At 38.1% G+C, this 22,918-nt stretch overlaps 1 protein-coding gene across 2 annotated transcripts in view; it reads right to left on the bottom strand.

Annotated features, from left to right (window-relative positions):
- The window catches only part of LOC111147414 (zinc and ring finger 2), a 97,881-nt gene that overhangs the window by 58,781 nt on the left and 16,182 nt on the right, over positions 1–22,918 (bottom strand). The window lies entirely within an intron of this gene.

Below are 22,918 nucleotides of genomic sequence, written 5' to 3'. Positions count from 1 at the left end.
GGTTGGAAGGTAGTGAAGCAGAGTACAAAATGACCAAAACACAGACCAAGGGAGGTAAGCAGTTTTCATCACTATCAGGTAAGGGGGAGAAGGCCTCAGCGCCAAGGGTAATTCAATCTCTACATTCTTGGGGGCAATTTTAGAGACTTGATTCCATGTGTGTCTCAGTCAATTTTATGACCAAATAAATACCAGAGGCTAGGTAGCTTAAAAACGAGAAAAATCCATTTCTGACAGTTCTGGAGATGAGGGCCACAACCACTGGGTGAGGTCCTCCTCGTCACAGATTTCTCACTGTGAGCTTACAGGGCGAAAAGGCTGGGGAGCTCTGCAGAGCCTCTTGTGTAAGGGCACCAGTCCCATCCCTCAGGGTCCTCTCCTCATGACTTGCCTCCCAAAGGGCCCATCTTCTGATACCATTGCCTTGGACATCAGGTTTTCAAAAGAGGAATTTGGAAGGAACACAGTCAGACCACAGCAGTATGTAAAGCACTTCTGGAACAGAGCCTGCACTTCAACAGTAGTCAGCGTCTATTTGTTTACTTTTATATAGGACAATAGCCTCTGCTCTGGAATGTTCTCTGTTGGAGGGGGGAATGTGAGGCAGAGGATGGAGTAATGGTATCCGATCTAGGAATCCACACACTAGATGGAGAAATGCACCTGAACCACAGTTTGTTTTTTTTTTTTTAATTAAGATTTATTTATTTATTTATTTATTTGACAGACGAGATCACAAGTAGCCAGAGAGGCAGACGGGGGGCAGGGGGGGAAGGCTCCCTACTGAGCAGAGAGCTGGATGTGGGGCTCAATCACAGGACCCTGGGATCATGACCTGAGCTGAAGGCAGAGGCTTTAACCCACTGAGCCACCCAGGCACCCCTAAGCCACAGCTTTTTTTTTTTTTTTTAAAGATTTTATTTATTTATTTGACAGAGAGAAATCACAAGTAGGCAGAGAAGCAGGCAGAGAGAGAGGAGGAAGCAGGCTCCCTGCTGAGCAGAAAGCCCGATGTGGGGCTCGAACCCAGGACCTGGGATCATGACCTGAGCCGAAGGCAGCGGCTTAACCCACTGAGCCACCCAGGTGCCCCTAAGCCACAGCTTTTTATCCAAGACAAGTTCAGCTGTATAATGCCCACATGTAACATAGAACTATATACGTTTTGCAATGGCCCTAGATAAACACGTAAGTCAAATGAAGAGAAAAAAACGTAGTAAACTCAGATTTCAGAATAATTATTACAATGAACTCTAACCACTACAGTTAGTAACTATTCACACTTGCTGGCTTAGAGCAAAATATTATGATAAATCTACATATGCCACAGCTAAAATTCTCAGTAACCTTAATGTCCTAAAATAGGTGACTTCTCAATATACATGTTTCCAAGTCCCCTGACTTGCAGAACATGACCAAAGTTGGATAATGAGCTCCAGAAATAGTGTCAATGTGGGTACAGCCCACATGGCTTATACCTGTTATCATCAGCTTCCTTTCAGGTTCTGTAAGAGCTACATATTGTTCCTATCACATTTATTCTTGTTGTCACCATGTTTTAGCTATTCCAGAAACTATTTATCGAAGGTTCAGCTGAATTTTACTGACGTTCTTAAGTCGCTTTAAAAATGTAAATGAGAACAAAAGTATTGCTCTTATGGTGCAGTAACCAGACTTCATTAGGCTTAAAATGTGTTCAAGAACTAGAGACTAGTCTTAATGAAACCAATGTCATATGACTTTACAACTTTCAAATAAAAGTATGAAATATTCAAAATACTGCATTAAACTTAAAAACCTAGGGAATGATTTTAAATAGATCTTCAGGGGCGCCTGGGTGGCTCAGTGGGTTAAGCCTCTGCCTTCGGCTCAGGTCATGATCCCAGGGTCCTGGGATCGAGCCCTGCATCGGGCTCTCTGCTCAGCAGGAAGCCTGCTTCCCCTCCTCTCTCTCTCTCTCTCTCTGCCTGCATCTCTCCCTACTTGTGATCTCTCTCTCTGTCGAATAAATAAAATCTTTAAAAAAAAAAAAAAAAGGTCTTTAAATAGATCTTCAAAAAAATTAAACGTATCTTTATGTTTCACATCAAGATACCCATTTACGGGGCGCCTGGGTGGCTCAGTGGGTTAAGCCGCTGCCTTCAGCTCAGGTCATGATCCCAGGGTCCTGGGATCGAGCCCCGCATCGGGCTCTCTGCTCCGCAGGGAGCCTGCCTCCACCTCTCTCTCTCTACCTGCCTCTCTGCCTACTTGTGATCTCTGTCAAATAAATAAATAAAATCTTTAAAAAAAAAAAATACCCATTTACTTCACAGCACCATGTGAAAGTAGAGCACATACTTGATACTGACTGAATGAGTAACTATATTCTCCTTCTAATATACCCTTCCACTTGCCCAAATTTGGGGATAACATGTAGATTTTTTTCTCTTTCTACAATTCTCTTACTGCTCAAACTAACAATGGCAGCTCTGAACAGGTAGCTAATGGTATTTCTGAAGCAAGGCTCACTAGGTTTCTTCTCCTCTCCGCCCCCCCCATACTACCTGTAACTCAGGCATGTGCACACACGCATACACACCCACCCCACCCCCAGGCTTAAGCTGTCAGCTATCAGAATTAAACTAAAAGACAACGAAATATATAAAATTTAATTCTCTAAAAAATAGAAAATGGGGTGGGGATCACAAAATAGAGAAAACAAATTCCAAGATTTGTTATTTTTTAAAGATTTATTTATTTTTAGAGAGTGAGTGAGCAGCAGAGCAGGAGGGCAGGGCAGAAGGTAAGAGCATCCCAAGCCGACTCTCCACTGAGCACAGAGCAGAGCCCACAGCTGGCTCAATCCCAAGACCATGAGATCACGACCTGAGCTGAAATCGAGACTCAGACACTCAACCAATGCCCACCCCCACCCAAGATTTTTTTTTTCTTTCTTTTTAAAGATTTTATTTACTTATTTGACAGACAGAGATCACAAGTAGTCAGAGAGGCAGGCAGAGGGGCAGGGCTGAGCAGGCTCCCTGCTGAGCAGAGAGCCAGATGCGGGGCTCGATCCCAGGACCCTGGGATCATGACCTGAGCTGAAGGCAGAGGCTTTAACCCACTGAGCCACCCAGGCGCCCCAAGATTTGTTATTTTTTTTTAATATAAACCTAGACTAGTTACTTGGTGGACAATAGCTGGTGCCTTTCTGCCACCATTTCAGGTAAAACATATTTAAATGGTTTAATGTTTCATTCATAGTCTCAGGAAAATGAGAAAGAAGCCAACGTAATGAGAGGCACATACTCTCCTGGTAAATAATCACAGTATAAATTCTCCCTCATTAACAACAAAAAAACTTTTCTAAAGAGCAGAAAATGGTATGTACATTATATTCTTAAAGGATTTACTTTTTAATAAAATGCTAAAAGTTTTTATGGGCATGTGACTCTTGGTTTCTGATCAGGCCATGATCTGGGGGGTTCTGGGATAGAGCCCAGTGTTGAGCTCTACACCCAGTGGGGCAATCTGCTTGAGGATTCTCTCTCCATCTCCCTCTGCCCCTCCCCCAACTTGCATGAGCACAATTCTCTAATGTAAATAAATCTTTTTCAAAAAACATCAAAAAAATTTTTTTAAAGATTTTATTTATTTATTTGACAGACAATCAGGTGAGGGGGGGGGAGCAGGCTCCCCGCCAAGCAAAGAGCCCGATGTGGGGCTTGATCCCAGGACCCTGAGATCACGACCCAAGCCAAAGGCAGAGGCTTAACCCCCTGATCCACCCAGGCTCCCCAAAAATGTCAAAATTTTTAGTGTGTACTCTGTTTCTAAAGGAGGCAATCTTTTATCACTCATCCAGATCAACTAAATCTCAGAATCTTACTGATACCATTCATTTGCATGGAATTAGAGACTTAAAGGAAGGGCTCCCCAAGAATAGTTACTTAGAACACAGAAACGAAAGAAAAGTTAAGATCCACCTGGTAAGGCTTAAAGAGCAAGAGAAAGTACAGAGCCTTGATGTACTGGCTAAAACAGAGCTGTTATAATACAGGTGGGAAAACAGGAAGACAGAGAAAAGAACAAAAAGCTATATCCTCTTTTCTACAGTTGCAACGTCCTGTTCAGTGTGCTCTGTGCTCTCCAAAAAAGAAAAATATTTTAAATGGAAATGCAAAGCAATACTGAAAGAAAAAGCACTGGGTCACAGATAATATAGGAGGGCAAGAATGCAAAACATCTATATTTTTTAAGTTTTAAGAATCAGGTTTATAGCCTATTCATGTCATCCTAGTTGTATCTTACACTTATGTAAACCTATCCTTCCCCACATACTAATGTACTGTAATTTGAAATCAGACAAAAATAATTAAAACAAAAAAACTAATTTAAACAGCCAAATATAACTTTTTAAAGTATTAACTATTCTATTGTTTTCCACTATAAGTAATGTTTTTCATGTTGTAGAGATTCCTTATCAACAATAAATGTTAATACAGCAATTCTCAAGTGTGTGCATTTAACATAAATCTGTTCATCATAAATACTACATTCTTTACCAAATAACTATTTTTAGGTTATCTAATCAAATGTGAAATGCACCTAATGAAATTTTTTTGGATTTTTAGAAATGTTCTTTGGACAACTGGAGCTTTAAAATATTAAATGTATTTGGCTAAAAATATTTACTGTCAATAATCTAATTTTTTTGTGGCCACCATGACAAATGAGGAGGTAATCGTGAAGTTGAAACACCCATTAACAGTTTAGTATCATGACTAAAATCAAAGTTAACTGAAGCAGTTGGGCACATGACTGTCATCAGTATTGCTTTTATATAAAGAAAATTCTGCCCACTGTTTGCACTTAAATAAGCAGGCTCAATGGTGCCAGTATCTCCTAATGCCAGACATACATAATTTAATCCTTATGACTTATCCTATCAAATTTTATTTAATAAAATGATTAAGGAGCTGGTTCTATAAGCGTTTCAAGTTTAATAGATGTGAAATCACTAGTATATGACATTCCAAGAAGAGCAAAGAAATGCCAACTCCTACATACAGATCAGCATCTCTACACTATAACCCAACTCTACTTTCTTAACACCTTTGTATGTAGTCTAACAAAAGTTAGTGACTTTCTTTCCCATAGCAGCTGACCTCTGGAAACTACTTCTCATTGCTACCGTGTTAATTACCTTCTTAAAGTTACAGTTCTTCAGGGAATTCACTCTGCATTAAGTATTTCCCTAGCTATAACTGAGTTTGCTGGTAGTTCCTTGTTTTTATGTGTTCTCTGGTCTCTTGGGGCCCCCCCAAACTCACAAATGGAAGGATCAACTGACAGCATTAGAGACTTAAGACTTTAAACTCCTTATGAATGAAAGGAATTAACATCGGCACAGCCTACTGGCTATTTATCTTTAAAAGTTTCTTTCTTGCGAAGAAACTGCACTTGGAGTAATTCTGGCAAACGACTGGGCCCATGGGCTACATGCAGCTTGACCACCTGCTTTTGTATAGCCCTTGAGTCAAGAATGATTTTTTAAATGGCTGGGGGAAAAAATTAAGTAGAAAAATAATACTTTGTGACACATGAAATTCTATGTAATTCAAATTTCAGTTCCACTAACTGAATTTCCAGTAAATTTTATTGGAACACAGCTATGTGCGTGCATTTATACATTTTATGTATTTTCTACGGCTTCACACTACAAGAATGGGGACAGAAATCAAATGGCCTGCAAAGCCTAAAATATTTACTTGCTGTCTAGCCCTTTACTGAAAGTGTGCTAATCTCTGAAGTCACTAAAAATTGTTCAAAATGTCTAAATACTTATTTCAAGAGGGAAGTATGAAAATCCCTTGGGAAAATATTGGTCATCGTAAAAACTCTGTTGCTGCCAGTGAACGGAATTAAAAAGTTCTACCTACAAGAGTAGAGGAGCAATGATGTTCCAGCCTAGTATCATCACTGCTTCCCTGGAGCTGCAACACCTGTTTATTCTCAACCCACCAACAACCTGGTGGATTTCACCTCCCAAGCACCTGTCAGACCCCCTACTTCTTCATCCATCACCATCCATCACCATCTTATATCTAACTTCTTTTTTCTTGGACTGCTGAGGTAACTTCTATACACATCTGCTCTAGCCCTTCCATTCCCCAAACTGTTTTTACAGGCCATCTTCAAGACACAAATTCTTAACTTGTTACTCTCCTGTTTAAAACACACACCAGACACACACCCAGAGACACACCCACACCTTTTTATTCATCATACAAAGCCTTGCATTACGTCTTCGCTCCCAACTCCAACTTCACTTTTGTTCCAACCACTGACTTTTAAAAATATGATGTTCTATTACATACCATGTAGCTCTAGTTTCCCATCAACATGATTTAGTATTTAATTGCATCACAAATGCAAAAATCAACCAGAGTACTGTGTATCTTTTGTGCTGCAAAATAATATGCAGTGTTAAGAGTATTTAATTTTTGCCTTCCTAACTACCCTGAAAGTCACCTCAGCTCTACTTTCACTTTTATTGAACAATGCAATATAGTAGTCCCACTCAAAAACTACTCACTGTTTGATTCATTATAAAACCATGAATGTATTCTTAATTCTGCTGGAAGTTGAGACTAGGATGTGCTGATTCAAGGCACTGCACTCAGCACAACTCACAGCAAGCCCATGGCAGATGTGGAAGACTGTATGTCTAGGAAGGCTGCTTCTAAGAGTAAGAGTCAGAATAAAGTCTCTTTTAACAGTCTATTCAAATCATCAACTAGGACGGACATCATAACACATACTGAATTTTATTAAAGAAGTAATAAATTTCTGAGCACTCAAAACATTTTCTTATCCCTAAGAGCTGGGATAATCCATCATTTTCAGAAACCTGAATTTTTGACTCTGCTCATGAAATAGAAAACTTTCAGTATGATTCCTTAAGTGAATGCATTAGAGGAGTACAGAGTGAGATTCAGACTCTAAGTTCATTCAAAATCTCTCACGATATCCCAAATGATAATAGTTTATAAACTGTGCTTTGTCACTATTTCAGAGTTTTTCATGTTTTTAATGATGTTGCTCTTTTTAAAAAAAGGCCCTCATTAAGAAAGACATCATCATCATGTAAAGAAATGGCATGTATTTCAAATATGAACAACTAAATATATAAGACAAAATGATATGGTACCTGGGATCTGGCTTAAAATATTTCAGAGAAAAGGGATAGATGAAGCAAATATGGCAAAATATAATTTACTGGTAAATGTGGATGATGGCTATACAAAGTTTATGAGTTCACTGTACTATGTTAAGCTCAGTATATTTGAAAACTTCTCTAATTTTTTTTAAAAGTCTCCTGTAAATCTAAGAAGTCAATTTTTACAATAAATCTGAAAAGGCAAATGCAACTGTGGTTTAAAGTGAACTCAGAAAACACTAAAATTTTACTTAAAAAAAAAAAAACTTGGAAAACATTGTCATGGAGATTTAGAGCAACAATGGACTCCCAAACATCATCAGCCTAAGTAAAAATTGATACAACTATATTGGAAAACAGCTGAAATAAAGCTGAAGGTATGCATAACCGATGATTCAGCAATTCCACGTCGAAGTCTCCATCCCAGAGCAGTGATACTCAAACTTTAAGGTGCGTTAAGATTCACCCAGAGAGCTTGTTTCCCAGAGACCTGAAACTGTGGTTGGGTGGGGGGGGGGGGGGGCTGGAGCCCACGAATCTGCATTTCAAGCGAGCTCCTGGTGGGCAACACCAGCGCGGCAGGTCAGAGACCCCACTACCGAGTGAACACCGTCTGAAAGAATCTGTGCACATGTCCACCAGAACAGGTGGTGAACAAAATATTCACAGCAGCAGTGTTCATGAGAGTAAAATGGAAACAAATACCCAGTGATGGAATGGCTAAATACACTGTGGTGAGTTCGCAGAGTGGAATGATGGATGCGGAAGACCACAGCTACTGAAGGGCAGCAGACTGCACCACTCCAAGAATCCTCTCTGGTATACTGATTATTTTGAGGGGAAAGCACTGGAAAAACAACAAATACAAGGAAGGAGAGGCTTATTCCGAACTCCCTTACCTAGCTAAAGACATTATCTCCCACTGCTATAAATCCCCTCCCTAGGAGTTTCATCAACCAGGGACAGTGGACTCATCACGGGAGAGGAGACTACAAGTTGCCACCACATCCAAACCAACTGTGTCCCATAGGATCATACCTCTCTCATCTATTCAAATGGCCCATTCAGCTTTCCTAAAAAATCATTTACTCTCCCCCAGGAGGACTACATTTCCTCTCCCATTTCCCTATTAAGATATTTAGGGCTGAATTCGAAGTCATCTAAGCCACGAGAGAGCTACTCTTTTTGCCCTGGCTATCTCCCACAGCTCAATGAAGCATACATGTTAATAAACTTCTTTGTCCTTGTTTTTTGTTTTTGGTAAGTAGACTCCACCCCCAGTAAACTCCACCTGTTTTGGGAGGCCAAAACAGGTCCAAACTCACAATCCTGAGATCAAAACCCTAGCGAGTTCCAGAGTCAGATGTTCAACTGAGTCACCCACATGCCCCTGTTTTTGTCTTGTTAATCTGTCTTTTATTACAGAAGTCTCAGGTAAAAACTAAGAAGGGTACAGGGAAAATTCTTTTTCCTCCCCTATCCTACACACACTACAAATAAATCTTACGATACTGTGGGAAAAGAAGACCCAAAACAAGAGTATGATCCAACTTATATCGAGGTCACGAATTTAAAGACACCCTTTAGAATTACATATATAAATGATAAAACAAAGCAAGGAAATGATTATAAAAATTATGGTTATTCTAAAAGGAAGAAAAGGTTTTATAATCAGGAACACACAGAGGTTGGTTTCTGAGATACTGTCAATGTGCTATCTACTTGTAGGCATAGGTGACAGCTGCACTGTAAAACTGGACTCTTCTGTTTCACTCATTTTTCTTATGTATAAAGAAGAAAAGAATTTTAAGAGATCTTCTTTGAAGATAGAATGTTATGAAAGTGACTAAGTTTACTATTTGAATCTTAGTGCTCTGAAGTTAGCCTCACCCTTTTAATCAATTAAATATTTCATAAGCTCAGTTAAAAAATTAAACATTAGGCTTAGTGGTAAATGCAAATTTCATTAAATTAAAATACAAAGTTTTGAGGCAACAGCACGATGAATAGATATTACTATGATAAATCCTAAAAATCACATTTCTACCTTTTTAAAATACTTGAAAGTCTCAAGCATCTTGAAATTTGAAGCTAGAAGTAAAGCAACAAAGAGTCTGATAGAAAATTTAGCAGTTCAGAGTCAATGGATGACAACAGTATCATTTAACAGACTTGGACTCAATCTATAATTCTACCCAAAGATAATAGTAATTGTGCTTTTAATGGATACAGAACAGACATCTTACATACATCTAACTGGCAAAATTTGGAAAGATTCCAAATACTGCAGGAAAAACAGAAGTACAGATGTGAGAAAGATTTTTTTCTTTCTCACCCCAAACCCACCCACAAAATACAGAACAAAATAAAAAGAACAAAACAAAACAAAAAAACAAAGCCCAGCAGTAAGAAGGGAAAAAAGAATGCAAGCTCCAAGAAAAACACCACTATGAAACACACAAACAACAGATGCCATCTGACACAGCATGCAAGGACAGGAGTACCTCAAAACTAAAGTTTTGTCAGTCTACACACAAACAAGGCAACAATGAAAACCTGGGAAACCACAGAGACCATCTGGAGTCTACAAAGTTTTTGACCTAGTGAGGAATTTTTTACCCTCACCTGTCTTGGTGAAAACTTTGTAAATCTTATTTAAATACTTACCATTAAACTACTGGTTCCAGAAGGAATAGAGGTAGCAGAGTAGAAAAAAGAGGGAAAACCCAATCAATACTAAGAATAAAAAGTGGCAACACAATATCAACTCTAGGTAGCTAGAATAAAATAGCAAATAAATACAAAATAGGAGGTTAGGCAGCTTTCTAGTAGTACTGAGAGGTGGGTTATCAATGCCCCCCTTCTGCCTCTTATTATTCCTGTTTTACTTACTACTTGCACACAGGGGTACTTAACAGCTAGCTACTCTGAAAAGCAGACTTGGGAAAGCAAATAAAGTCAAGTCTGTAACTTTTATTATGGCCAACAAGTCAATATGCAACTTAAGTTACTAAAGGAACCCAAAATCCTACTCTGACTTAAATTCTATTCTATAGCAATTGGGCTATCCAGTATTTAGGAAAATCATCTACATTTATCCAAAATGTATTTATAGAACTAAAGTAGTTATTCAGCATTTCAGCGAACAAAATACATGCTGTTATTATTTGCTGGCTATCAAATCATTATCCTGAGCAAATGAAAGGTGACTTCATCACTTTACTCATATGCATTTAATATGCCATAGAAGACTGAATTTTACTCTGCATGACTTTGTTTCAATAGCTTTTATTATTTTAAGTATTTCATGTAAACTTTCACTTGTCACCAGCTTTCATATCCACCTTTCAGGACAACTTGTTGATAGAATTTATCATTTTGATAGGATGTTAGCTCACATTTGCAGAGCACTTTACCATGAAAATGTACCATTTACCAATCTGCTAAATGCTACATCATCTCATCTAACCTTCAAAACCACTATCTGAGGTAGGTGCACCATTATCACCACTTTAATACTGAGGAAAGAGAGGCTTAGAGACTTCAAACGTTTGGCCAAAGTCACAAAGGTCCAACTATATAGATCCAAGAATTTAAGCCACTATTTATAGATGGTAATAAAAAGCAACTTGGAATAATATATTCACAATGCTTCAGTCTCATTTTGTTATTTCTGTAAGAGCTAAAAATATGCATGACAGATAAATATGAGTAACAAGTCTCATGGAAAATTTCCCAATTCACTTATTTTCTATAAAGTACCAGAACATAAATACTCCAAATATACAAGCAGAAAATAATTAAAACAACACTGCAATCTTACCCAAAAAATCAAATTCCAGTTATAAGTAGAAATACTAGAGAAGTAATGTTTCTTAGTGTTAACTATCATCTATAACACTGCCTAAGAATTAAATCACACACACACAACACATGCAAACATGTCCATGTTATTAAAAGGAACAAAAAAAGTATATTCCTTCTTGTTACAAGAAACTCAAGAAATTAAACTAATGGCTTTCAAGACAGGTAAATTCTGTATGGTTGTTATAAAGAAAGATTTTTCAAGGATACTTTCAAATAACATTGTTTTTAAAACTCAGAAAAATTTGCATAAATACAGTCTACATTATTTAGTAAAAGCTAAATAAAAGGCTTGTCTTCCTTTAAAATTAAGATTTTTTTTTTTAGAACACTTTAGTAGAACTAGTATAAATAGTTTCCCCTTCCCTAAGAACATATTAACACTTCATACAAGAGAATGGAAAGCCCAAAACTTCAGAAAATAAGTACATGTACAAAGATGAAAGGCAATCAGAATCTCAAACAGCAAAATATTATTTATACCCGGTGGTATTCTGGTAGATGTTTAACAACTGCTCTCCAGAAGAGAAAAAATCCTGACTTGTAGTATTTACTGATTTCCATGGTATTGAACTATGACTGATTTCAAGTTTCCAAAGCATCATCCTTGAACACAGAATGGGGAAGAGAAGAGTAACAACATACTGCTAGGTACTGTTTTCCACCATCCAGATACAGCAGATGTCAATAACCTCAAGAATACAAATAGTAAAACGTAATTAAAAAAAAAAAGTGATGAAGTGATGAGTTTTGAGAATTTACTAATTATGTTTTAAATATAGTTTAACTGTAAGTTTATGTAATTTTAACAATGGTTGCCAAAATCCTGGATCTGGTTTCACTGTATCACTGACCTACAGTTCCCTTTTTAATTTGTCTAGTCCTTTATTTCTCATTTCCCTATTACCCCTTTTTTTTTTTTTTTTTGGTGGATTAACAAGGAAGAATTTTGTAATATTTTGATCAATCTCTCAATCATTTCTTCCAGGCCTATGGGAATGTCCCCCAAGTCCACTTATTCCTACGGTTCAGTTAAGCAAGCCCCCCCTTCCCTAAACGTGAGAGGCTGGTAATATTCATTCCTATTTTTCGCCAGTCTTCACCACAGAAAAATGAAAGCAATGGCCTGCATTTGCTGCCAACATACTTCCCCAAATCTGATCCTTTGATGCGACAATTTTTGCCGGCATTTAAGCTATTTTTAAGTTCCCTAAAAGACCAGCACAATTTACATTTCTACCAGTATCATTTACACCTGCAATGGTATATTATTACCTTCCTTTCTGCCAATCTGACCAGCATAAAGTGCTATCGTATTACTACTTCAGTGTGCATTTCCCTAGAAAGCAGCCTGTCAGAATCTATTGAATTCAGTAATACAGAATGCTGTTCCAGGAATATAGTAGAATAGTACTTAGATCAACCCTCCTAATAGAAACAACTCCGAATCTAGGATTTTTTTTTTTTTTAAATCATAAAAACATTAATGAGCTGGCAAGGAAAGCTACAAATTCTCAGGCCAGAAAATGAGAGACAGCGGGGAACCCAAAACAGTAAAGCGAACAACAGTACCAGGTTTTCGCCTTGAACTAGGATGCCCTCAATGGGCTATGGCTTCGCCATCAGAAGCAGCTCTCCTCACCACCACCCTCAGGCAACTTCAAGGAAAATCCACTGAACCCTGACGTTGGGAGGGGAAGGGGTGGAAAAATCACCACTGAAAATTTGGAAACACAAATAGAGCTCTTGCTGTGTTGTCTGAATTTGTAATTCCAAGGTGGTCTAAAACCCTTAAATTGGCATTCCCACACTCCATCCACCCTGTGTCAGAATCACCTAGTGGGCCTATTTAAACATAGAATGCTCTAAGGTCATAGTCAGTGGGCCCAATAATGTATGTAACCAGTTCCCAGGCAATGGTGATGCCAGAGCCAAAGCTGACACTGTTGGCCTGGGAACACACTTCAGGACAACCAATGTGGAATGATTCTAATGCCGTCAAGCTCCCAGAAAAAAGCAAACATTTTAGGACAAGGGTGGCAACGCAGAAGGCAGGATTCATAGTGCTGGGACAAATGGGTGTCCATACGGGTAATCAAAAATTGGCCCCTTAAACTTATACACAAAAATGAATTCCTGGAGGACTGAAGTCCTAATACATGACATACATATATATACACCTGCATACATGGAGAAGAGTATGACAAAGTAATCAATGAAGACTTGTAAACACAAAGTGTGCTCCTCTGGGATAAAATTCTATGGGGTAAGTTGAACAGAAATAGGATTCCAAGATGCAGAAGAACAATAGAAAATTTCTAACATTTACAGACTAGCCTATTCATGGATGTTTCAAAAGATACCAGCAAATCTGTGCACCTGGGTGACTCGGTCAGTTAAGTGTCTGCCTTTGGATCAGGTCATGATCCCAGAGTTCCAGGATCAAGTCCTGCATCAGGCTCCCTGCTCAGCTTCTCCCTCTACCTCTCACCCCACTGTTGTGCTCTCTCTCTCTCTCTCTTTAAAATAGAAAAAAAAAAAAAAAAAAAAAAAAGATACCTGCAAATCTCAAAACACCATTTTATATTTATATTCTACTGGATATATTTAAAAGAGCAACATACCCCATGTTTATAGCAGCATTATCTGTAACAGCCAAACTATGTAAATAGCCCAAGAGTCTGGCATACATGTGTGTAATACGTGTGTGTGTATTACACACACACACACACACACACACACACACACACACACACACACAATGGAATATTACTCAGCCACCAAAAAGAAATTTTGCCATTTACACCAACATGGATAGAGCTACAGAGTTATTATCCTAAGAAAAATAAGTCAGTCAGAGAAAGTCAAGAGTGCCATTAAGATTTCAATCATGTGGAATTTAAGAAAACAGGAGAGGCAAACCAAGAAACAGATTTTTTACTATAAAGAACAAGCTGACAGTTACCAGGTGGGGGTGACTTTAAGTGATGGGGATTAAGGAGAGCACTTGTGATAGGAGCACAGGGTGTTGTATAATATAGTAATTTAACACTTTCATATACTGTACACCTAAAACTATATACCACTGTGTGTTAACTAGCTGGAATTAAAATTAAAGCTTAAAAAAACACCTACAATGAGCACCTCACACCTGTCAAAATGTCTAAAATCAAACACACAAGTAAGTGTCGGCAAGGATGTGGAGAAAAAGGAACCCTTGCGCACTGTTGATGAGAAAGCTAACTGGTGTGGCCACTGGAAAACAGTATGAGACTTCTCAAAAAGTTAAAAATAACATTACCATATGATCCAGTAATTCTACTACTGGGTATTTGCCCAAAGAATACAAAAACACTAATCTGAAAAGGTATTTGCACCCCTATGTTTACTGCAGCATTATTTACAATAGTCAAATTATGGAAGCCGCTCAGGTAACCACTGATAATGAATAAAGAAGTCATTGTATGTATATACACAATGAAATATTAGTCATCGGAAAGGATGAGATCCTGCCCTTTGCAACAACATGGATGGATCTAGAGGGTATTATGCTAAGTGAAATAAGCCAATTAGAGAAAGGCAAATACCAAGATTTCACCCATATGTGGAATTTTAAGAAACAAAGGGGAGACACCTGGATGGTGCAGTCAGTCAAGCAGCCAACGCTTGGTTTTGGCTCAGGTCCCAGTCTCAGGGCAGTCGTGGGATGGAGCCCCGCCTCAGGCTTCCTGCTCAGTGCAGAGTCTGCTTCAGATTCTTTCTCCCTCCCTTCTACCCCACCTGCTCGTGCTTGCTGTCTCTCAAAAGGATTAAATCTTAAAAACAAACGAACAAGGGAAAAAAACAAAAATACAGACTCTTAAGTGCAGAGAACAAACTGATGGTTCCCAGAGGGAGGTGTGGGATGGCAGGAATGAGTACAACAGGTGAAGGGATTAAGAGTATACTCATTGTCCCGATGCCCACGTGGCTCAGTGGGTTAAAGCCTCTCTGCCTTCGGCTCAGGTCATGATCCCAGAGTCCTGGGATCAAGCCCCAAGTCAGGCTTGCTGCTCCGCAGAGAGCCTGCTTCCTCCTCTCTCTCTGCCTGCCTCCCTGCCTACTTGTGATCTCTGTCAAATAAATAAATAAAATCTTTAAAAAAAAAGTATACTCATTGTGACAAGCACTGAGTACAGAATTGTTGAATCACTCTATAGGACACCTGAAATTAATATAACACTATGTTAATTACATTGGAATTAAAATTAAGTAACAAAAAATAAATATTTTAAAACATCAATATTTTTAATAATAGATCACATACTTACAACTATTTAAACATGATAAAAAAATGAAATGTCGTCTTAAAAATGTGAAAGGAGGTAGGACAGCTTAACAAAATTATTTTGGGGACAAAAAAGCAAAAAACACTTAAGCCCACTGCCCCAGAATACTTGTGTACACATACAGGAGTCATGAATAAAAATGTTCATGGCAGCACTGTTTACAATAATACAAAACTGGAAACACCACCAATTCCATCAAAAATAAAAATGGATAAATTGTTATATTCACTCAATAGAATGTGATGTAAAAATAAAGAGGAATACACCAAAGCTACAGACAGATGTAAGTGAAATATTCAAATAATGTCATATATTTGGAATGGAAAACTAAGCCTATTGCTGGAGCATATTAACTGTTCAGGGATGCATAACTGAGCTGTAAAGTAGGGACAATATTAAGGAGAATGCAACAGAAGGGCACAGAGGGAGACTTTAAGAAAGCATGGATGTTCTGTGTTCTTTCTCAGCACTGATGGTGGTACAAGGAGATTCACTTTACTAGTCTCTAAGATGTTTATATGTGTTTTATATACTTTTTCCTGTATGTAAAATGTATTTCATACCAAAAACAATTTTTAAGAATTAACCCTCTGATCCAGCAATCCTCACTTGGTAATTTTTCCTAGCAATAATGCCATCAGTATACAAAGAATAGACAAACAAGGATTTTTACTTCCATTTGTAGCAGCAAGAACTGACCATCAATAAAAATAGCTGAATTTGTCCAATATCCCTACCATGGCCTATCAGGCCATTATTAAACAGAATTTTTTTTTAAGATTTTATTTATTTGAACAGATCACAAATCAGCGAGAGGCAGGCAGAGAGAGAGAGAGAGGGAAGCAGGCTCCCCACTGAGCAGAGAGCCCAACACAGGGCTCGATCCCAGGACCCCGAAATCATGACCTGAGCCGAAGGCAGAGGCTTAACCCACTGAGCCACACAGGTGCCCCAAGAATTTATATACTTCTTGAGGAATTTTCACAGTATTTCAACTGAGAAAAGATACAGACAAGTACTCTAACTCCATTTTTGTAAAACAATGACCAGAAAATCCCTATATATGTGTATATATTATATCCATGCATAGCACAAAAACTCAGAAGAAAAACACTGGGTTAGTTTATCTGGCCGATAAAGGTGTGGGTGGGGGGATAAAAAGTAAAGAAAATCCCCCAAAATTAGGTGTGCACCCATATACATATAAAAAGACTAGTGTACCAAAGTGCCATGATTTATTTATCACAGGGAGTGGATTTTCAGGTAGTTTTTTTATTCTGCTACACTTTGATGTATATATTGGTATACATTATTTTATAGCCAGAAAACACCAAAGTAGATATTGTCATTTTGGGCAAACTATTTCTGGGCTCTGTAATAAACAATATTCCAATTGGTAACATCTATACAAAAAGAGCCCTGGTTGGTCAGTTTACAAAGTAGAGAATAAATCACATACTACACCAGGAAAGCTTTTCCCAGGTATATGCTACTATCGGGGCTTCTTAATAGCAATGTGCATACGAATCACCCAGACTTTTTAAAATGCAGAATCTGTTTCCATAAATCTGGGGTGGGGCCTGAAATTGTTTCTAAGATGCTCCTAAGTGAAGTTAATACCTTGGTCCAGAAACTGAACTTTGACTACCAAGATGGTAAGCACCTGGAATGCACTAGGCCCTGTATTAGGCACTTTTGCAAATATTGTATCATTTAATCTTTATTACAACCTTCTGAAGGTTTAATCATCTCCATCTATTTAAAAAAAAAAAATCATCTCCATCTATAGATGACTAAGCAGAAGTTCACAGGGCCACAGAACTGATGACAGAGAGAAATAATGCCCCTTGGTTATTTTAGTTAATGAAACCCCCCCACCCTTGGAGGCTCTTTCTGTGCCAAACACAATTATTTCCAGCTTTTAAGATACCTTCTTCAGTAGAAGAACATCAATATCATAATCTATCAGTTCTGAGTTTGTATCTCAAGGCAAAACGGAATTGCAAAGCCCATAACAAAAGAGAGCACAAGGTATGGTTCCTCGGCCAAGAGCGTCAGCAACACCTGGACACTTGTTTAAAAAGTGCCAACTTTCATGCCCCATCCCAAACTTACCTGAATCAAAAACTCTGGGGGTGGGAGTGATTCTCATGCCCACTAAATTGTAAGAGCCACAGATCATCAATAAAGGATTACTGGTGGGGGCACTTGGGTGGCTCAGTGGGTTAAGCCTCTGCCTTCTGCTCAGGTCAGGATCTCACAGCCCTGGGATTGGGCCAGGCATCAGGCTCTAGCTCAGCAAGGAGCCTGCTTCCCACCCCACCCTCCCACACCTCTCTGCCTGCCTCTCTGCCTACTTGTGATCTCTGTCATATAAGTAAATAAAAAATCTTAAAAAAAAAAAAAAAAAGGATTACTGGGGGTGGGGCAAAAAGCAAAGAAAAGGTTACTATGAAATTAATTTGGGAAATGACGAATTAAAATGAGTTACTCTAGATTTCTTTACTACAGAACCTTAATACGTTACAAACTTGCCTGTCTACAAACTCTCCCTTCCAGCAGAATCTTAGGAGAGCAGGGTTCAATAGGATCAAACTGCCCATGATGTCCAAAGTTGGTTTTGCTTCCCGGGGCCAGGGGGCTAATGGCATATACTCAGAGTCAGACAGACTTGAATGTGAATATGAGCTCTGGAATTATGAGTAATGGCAGCACAGCAATTATAATTGTAGCCATGATGATGACATCACTACCAGTTCCTTTCTGTTTACAGAAATTACCTGTGTATTACTGTATATACACGGCAATACACAAGAAAAAAGAAAGCAGTATTCGTACTTGCCAGAGATAGCCAAACTTTAGTAAATGGATAAATACCTCCTGATCTTTTTTCTTCATTACATATATATATACACTCATTTGGTAACAAAATCACCAAAACAAATCCCCTGTCACTTTTATAATTGTTTGGTTCCAAGCTATCTCCCACTAGACTCTGTGCTTCTTGGGACAAAAAAAATTTTTTTTTTAAAGATTTTATTTATTTGACAGAGAGAGATCACAAGTAGACGGAGAGGCAGGCAGAGAGAGAGAGAGGGAAGCAGGCTCCCTGCTGAGCAGAGAGCCCAACTCGGGACTCGATCCCAGGACCCTGAGATCATGACCCGAGCTGAAGGCAGCGGCTCAACCCACTGAGCCACCCAGGTGCCCCCAAAATTGTTTTTCAACTTTGCATTCCCAGTACCAGAAAGTCTACCTAGCCCACTGCACAGGCATTATTTAATGACCAAGTAAGTAAAACAACAAAGAAAAAAATCAGACTATATATGATGGTAAGAAAACAAGTTTCCACCATACTCAATTTTAAAGTCTGTTAAAACACAAAAGAATGTCTAGGCTTTGTTGTGTGGTCTTTGCTTATGAAGTCCACTATCACATTGTCATATATAGTATAAGAAATATTCTTCTCTAGTCCCTGCTATATATATAACACTTTTTAAAATGTTTTAGGACATTAAGTATGTGCATATAAAGCAAAAGCAAAGAATAATGTCAATGGGATGGTAGTTAATTTGGTACCCAACAGATCTTAACTTTTTGTGGAGAACGCTTGTCAAATTTCCCAAATTCCTCTATAGCTCCTGACTCTTGGAGGAAAATGGCTTCCAGAACACCAAGGAAATGATGCTGAGAGCTCAAGTTCACCACCACCTCTGAAAAAAGTGAAAAGACTTTCTTCTCTGAACAAGCAACAGCAGGTACCTTTCTGCAAGTACCATTATGACTCCCTTTAGTGGATTATCCTAAAAAAGGACACTCTCTCTAGGCAGCTGACCTAATCATTTCTTCTTATACAGTCATTTTAATTACCTTTTTGGAATCTGTAATAATGGAATTTGCCCGTACTAGTATATTCAGATCAAAAACATAGACTTTTAAAAAAAATTTAAAATCCTTATTATTCTATTGTTTATCTTAGAAACTGAAGTCCATGAAACATAAAGCTACTTTTGACTTCTAAGTAGAATTTGTTCTATTACCCATGAGTCTTCCAAAATATTTAATATATCAAAAGCAAATGCAGCTGTGTCCCAGACTGCTTTTAGCAATTTTTACTAGCTTTTTAAAACCACTCTTCCTCAAAGTGGTGCATACACATACATATGTATATGTGTGTGTACACACACACAAACACACACACACACACACACACACACACACACACACAGAATATTACTCAGCCATATAAAAGGAGAGTTTGCCATTTGCAACATGGACAGACTTGGGTATAATGCTAAGTCAGGTGGAAAAGGCAAACACCATATGATTTAATTTATATGTGGAATCTAAAAACACAAATGAACCAGACTTTCAAATGCAGAGAGCTGGTGGCTGCCAAAGGGAAGGTGGATAGGGGGATGGGTGAAATAGATAAGGGGATTAAAAGGTACCAACTTCCAGTAATAAAGTCGTGGTGAGATGCCTGGTTGGCTCCATCTGTAGAACATGAGATTCGTGATGTCAGGGTCATGAATTTGAGTCGCACATCGGGGGCAGAATTTACTTAAAAATAAAAAAATAAAGTCATGGGGATGAAAAGTACAACACAGGGTATATAGTCAACAATACTGTAATGGTGTTGTAGTACAGTAACAGATGGTGACTATATTCATCATGGTGAGCACTGATAATGTACAGAATTGCTGAAATCATTATGGGATACACCTGAAACTAGTACAACACCGGATGTTAATTATACTTAAATAAATAAATGAGCCGGGGCGCCTGGGTGGCTCAGTGGGTTAAAGCCTCTGCCTTCGGCTCAGGTCATGATCCCAGGGTCCTGGGATCAAGCCCCACATCGGGCTCTCTGCTCAGCAGGGAGCCCGCTTCCTCCTCTCTCTCTGCCTGCCTCTCTGCCTCCTTGTGATCTCTGTCAAATAAATAAATAATTTTTAAAAATAATAAATAAATAAATAAGCGAGCCAAACTCAGAAACAGAAAGAATGGACTCCCAGGACTGTGTGGTAAAGGAAATGAGATGCTAGTCAAGGTATGTTTTAGGGAATTAATGTACACCTTGGTGGCTACTGTTAATAGTCCTGTATCACAGACTTGAAATTTCCAAAGACAGTACATCCAAAATGTTCTCTTGAAACGTCTGGGTGGCTCAGGAGGTTAAGTGTCTGCCTTCGGCTCAGATCCATGATACCGGGGGGTCCTGGGATCCAGTCCCACATTGGGCTCCCTCTGCCTGTCACTCCCCCTCTCTCTTGGAGACAAATATAATCTTTTAAAAAAAAAGTTCTCGGGGCGCCTGGATGGCTCAGTGGGTTAAAGCCTCTGCCTTAGGCTCAGGTCATGATCTCAGGGTCTTGGGATTGAGCCCCACATCAGGCTCTCAGGCTCTCTGCTCAGCAGGGAGTCTGCTTCCCCCTCCTCTTTGTGCCTGCCTCTCTGCCTACTTGTAATCTCTGTCAAATAAATAAAATCTTGGGGGGTGGGGGCGGGGGGAGTTCTCTCGACCAAAAAAAAAAAAAAAAAAGGTGTGATGAAAATGTCAACTTTATTTTGCTAATCAATTTGTAATACATGTGTATCAAATTATCACTCTGTACACATCAAATTTACAGTGTTATATTTTAAAAATATATATATAAACTCCTTCTTATAATTACTAAAGGACTCCCAGCTGAGGTTTTGCCATTCTTGCCACCTTTCTGAATCCATGCAGCTCAATACAAAAGGCTAGAACAGAGGAACATATCCTTCTCCTCACCTGTATCAGCTTTGGTTAACCTTGGTTTCAGAAACTTGGTATAGTCTGTCTCACTGTCCTAAGAGCCTTAACTCCCTTTTCTAATTCCTCTTGCATAAAGGCTAGAATTTCTTTCAGGCCCAGCTGTTATTTGGGGAGTACAGTTAAATTGTACACAGAACTTAGTATGATTCCTGACTCATTTACACTTCTTAGACTTGCATGAAAACAAAAACATGTTACAGGCAAAAAGAAAGTTATGACTGGCCATTTGCCTACTTAATTTTTTAAAAGATTTAGACTCAACCAAAAACACAATAAAGTACCAACTCCTGAGTTTTTGTTCAACCACTTATCTATATTCCACGGACATGTAAAATTTCCCTCGTACTTGGAAATATTGATCCTAAAAATAAAGTTCTTTGAATTTTGTCCTTCTCCTGATAATTGGCAATTTGCAAATAAATCAACCACTATATCCCACTTTGCTATAGTGAATACTACCTAAAACATTAAGTATCATCTAAAAACTTTCCTAGATAATTTAAAATTAAAGAATAGACAAAGTAGGAATAACTTTTAGAATTAGCTTTTAAATTAAAAAGTTTATCTTGTATCTAAGATATTCACACAATCACACCTTCTACCATGTTATCTATCATTAACACTGTATATTCTTCGTTTCAGTGTGCATATTATAGTGTAGTACAGTAATCCCGGACGGAATGGCATGAAGGGACAGAACAGAGAAATGGGAGCAGCAGGAAAAAATTTCATTAATCCTTCCGGTGTCTCTCATTTCTAACTTACTTTACAATTACCCCAAACACGAAAGGGTACATGTTGTAGGACTCCATTTATATGAAGTTCAAGAAAGGGCAAAACTAATGATAATATAAACAGGTAATACTAAACAGCCTCTTGGAAGTAGGGTGGGAATGATTGTAAAGGAGCATAAGAGAACATTTGGGGTGAAGAAAATGTTCTCTATTTTGATAGTTATATTACACAGTGTATTGTCAAAGGTATTTGTCAAAACTCTTTAAACTGTACACTTAGGATCTGTGCATTCCAATGTATACAAATTAATCCTGAATTTTTAAAAAGGGAATAAAGTAGTTACTTCCTTTCCACAAAGCGGTCAGTTCTCTATGATAAGAAAATCAGAGAAGGCTCAGGAAAAAAAAATTAAAATAAAAAAAAATTAGAAAAGAATGTGACGGTTACCCTGCTTGATGAAAACAGGATCCGTGTCTGTTACATTCACTACTGAACAGCACCTAGCATGTGGCAGAAGCTTAATACTTTGTTTTACACGTTAAATCTCAAATACAAGAACTACACAAAAATATCAAAGAACTTTAGCAAAAAAAAAAAAAATTAAACTGGACATGAAAAAAAATTTGTAGACCAATGGTTGTTAATTTAAAAACATGAATTATTCCTCCAAACATTTTACATTAACCACAAAATTTTGTGTTATCATTTCAAAAGCTTTACAGACTACCTGAAGTTTATCCTATGAACTCAATGACCAAAAGACTGTAAGAACATCCTTCCATAACTAGACTTTAGTATTTAATATGAATAAAAATGACAACTCTGCTTTGAATTAAATTTAAGAGACTATATAAGGTTATCACTGCATTTTTTTCCTTTTACTTTTTTTCCAATTCTACCAGTTCATTCATTTATATTGTTTCATATTTGTGAAGCACTCATTTAACCGTCTTTTAGAAAAATAATTTTTTTTTTTAAGTAAAC

This window comes from Enhydra lutris, unplaced genomic scaffold, assembly GCF_002288905.1.
Source record: "Enhydra lutris kenyoni isolate GAN:26980312 unplaced genomic scaffold, ASM228890v2 scaffoldscaffold16, whole genome shotgun sequence".
Lineage (NCBI taxonomy): Eukaryota > Metazoa > Chordata > Mammalia > Carnivora > Mustelidae > Enhydra > Enhydra lutris.
This window is presented reverse-complemented; position numbering and strand designations above follow the sequence as displayed.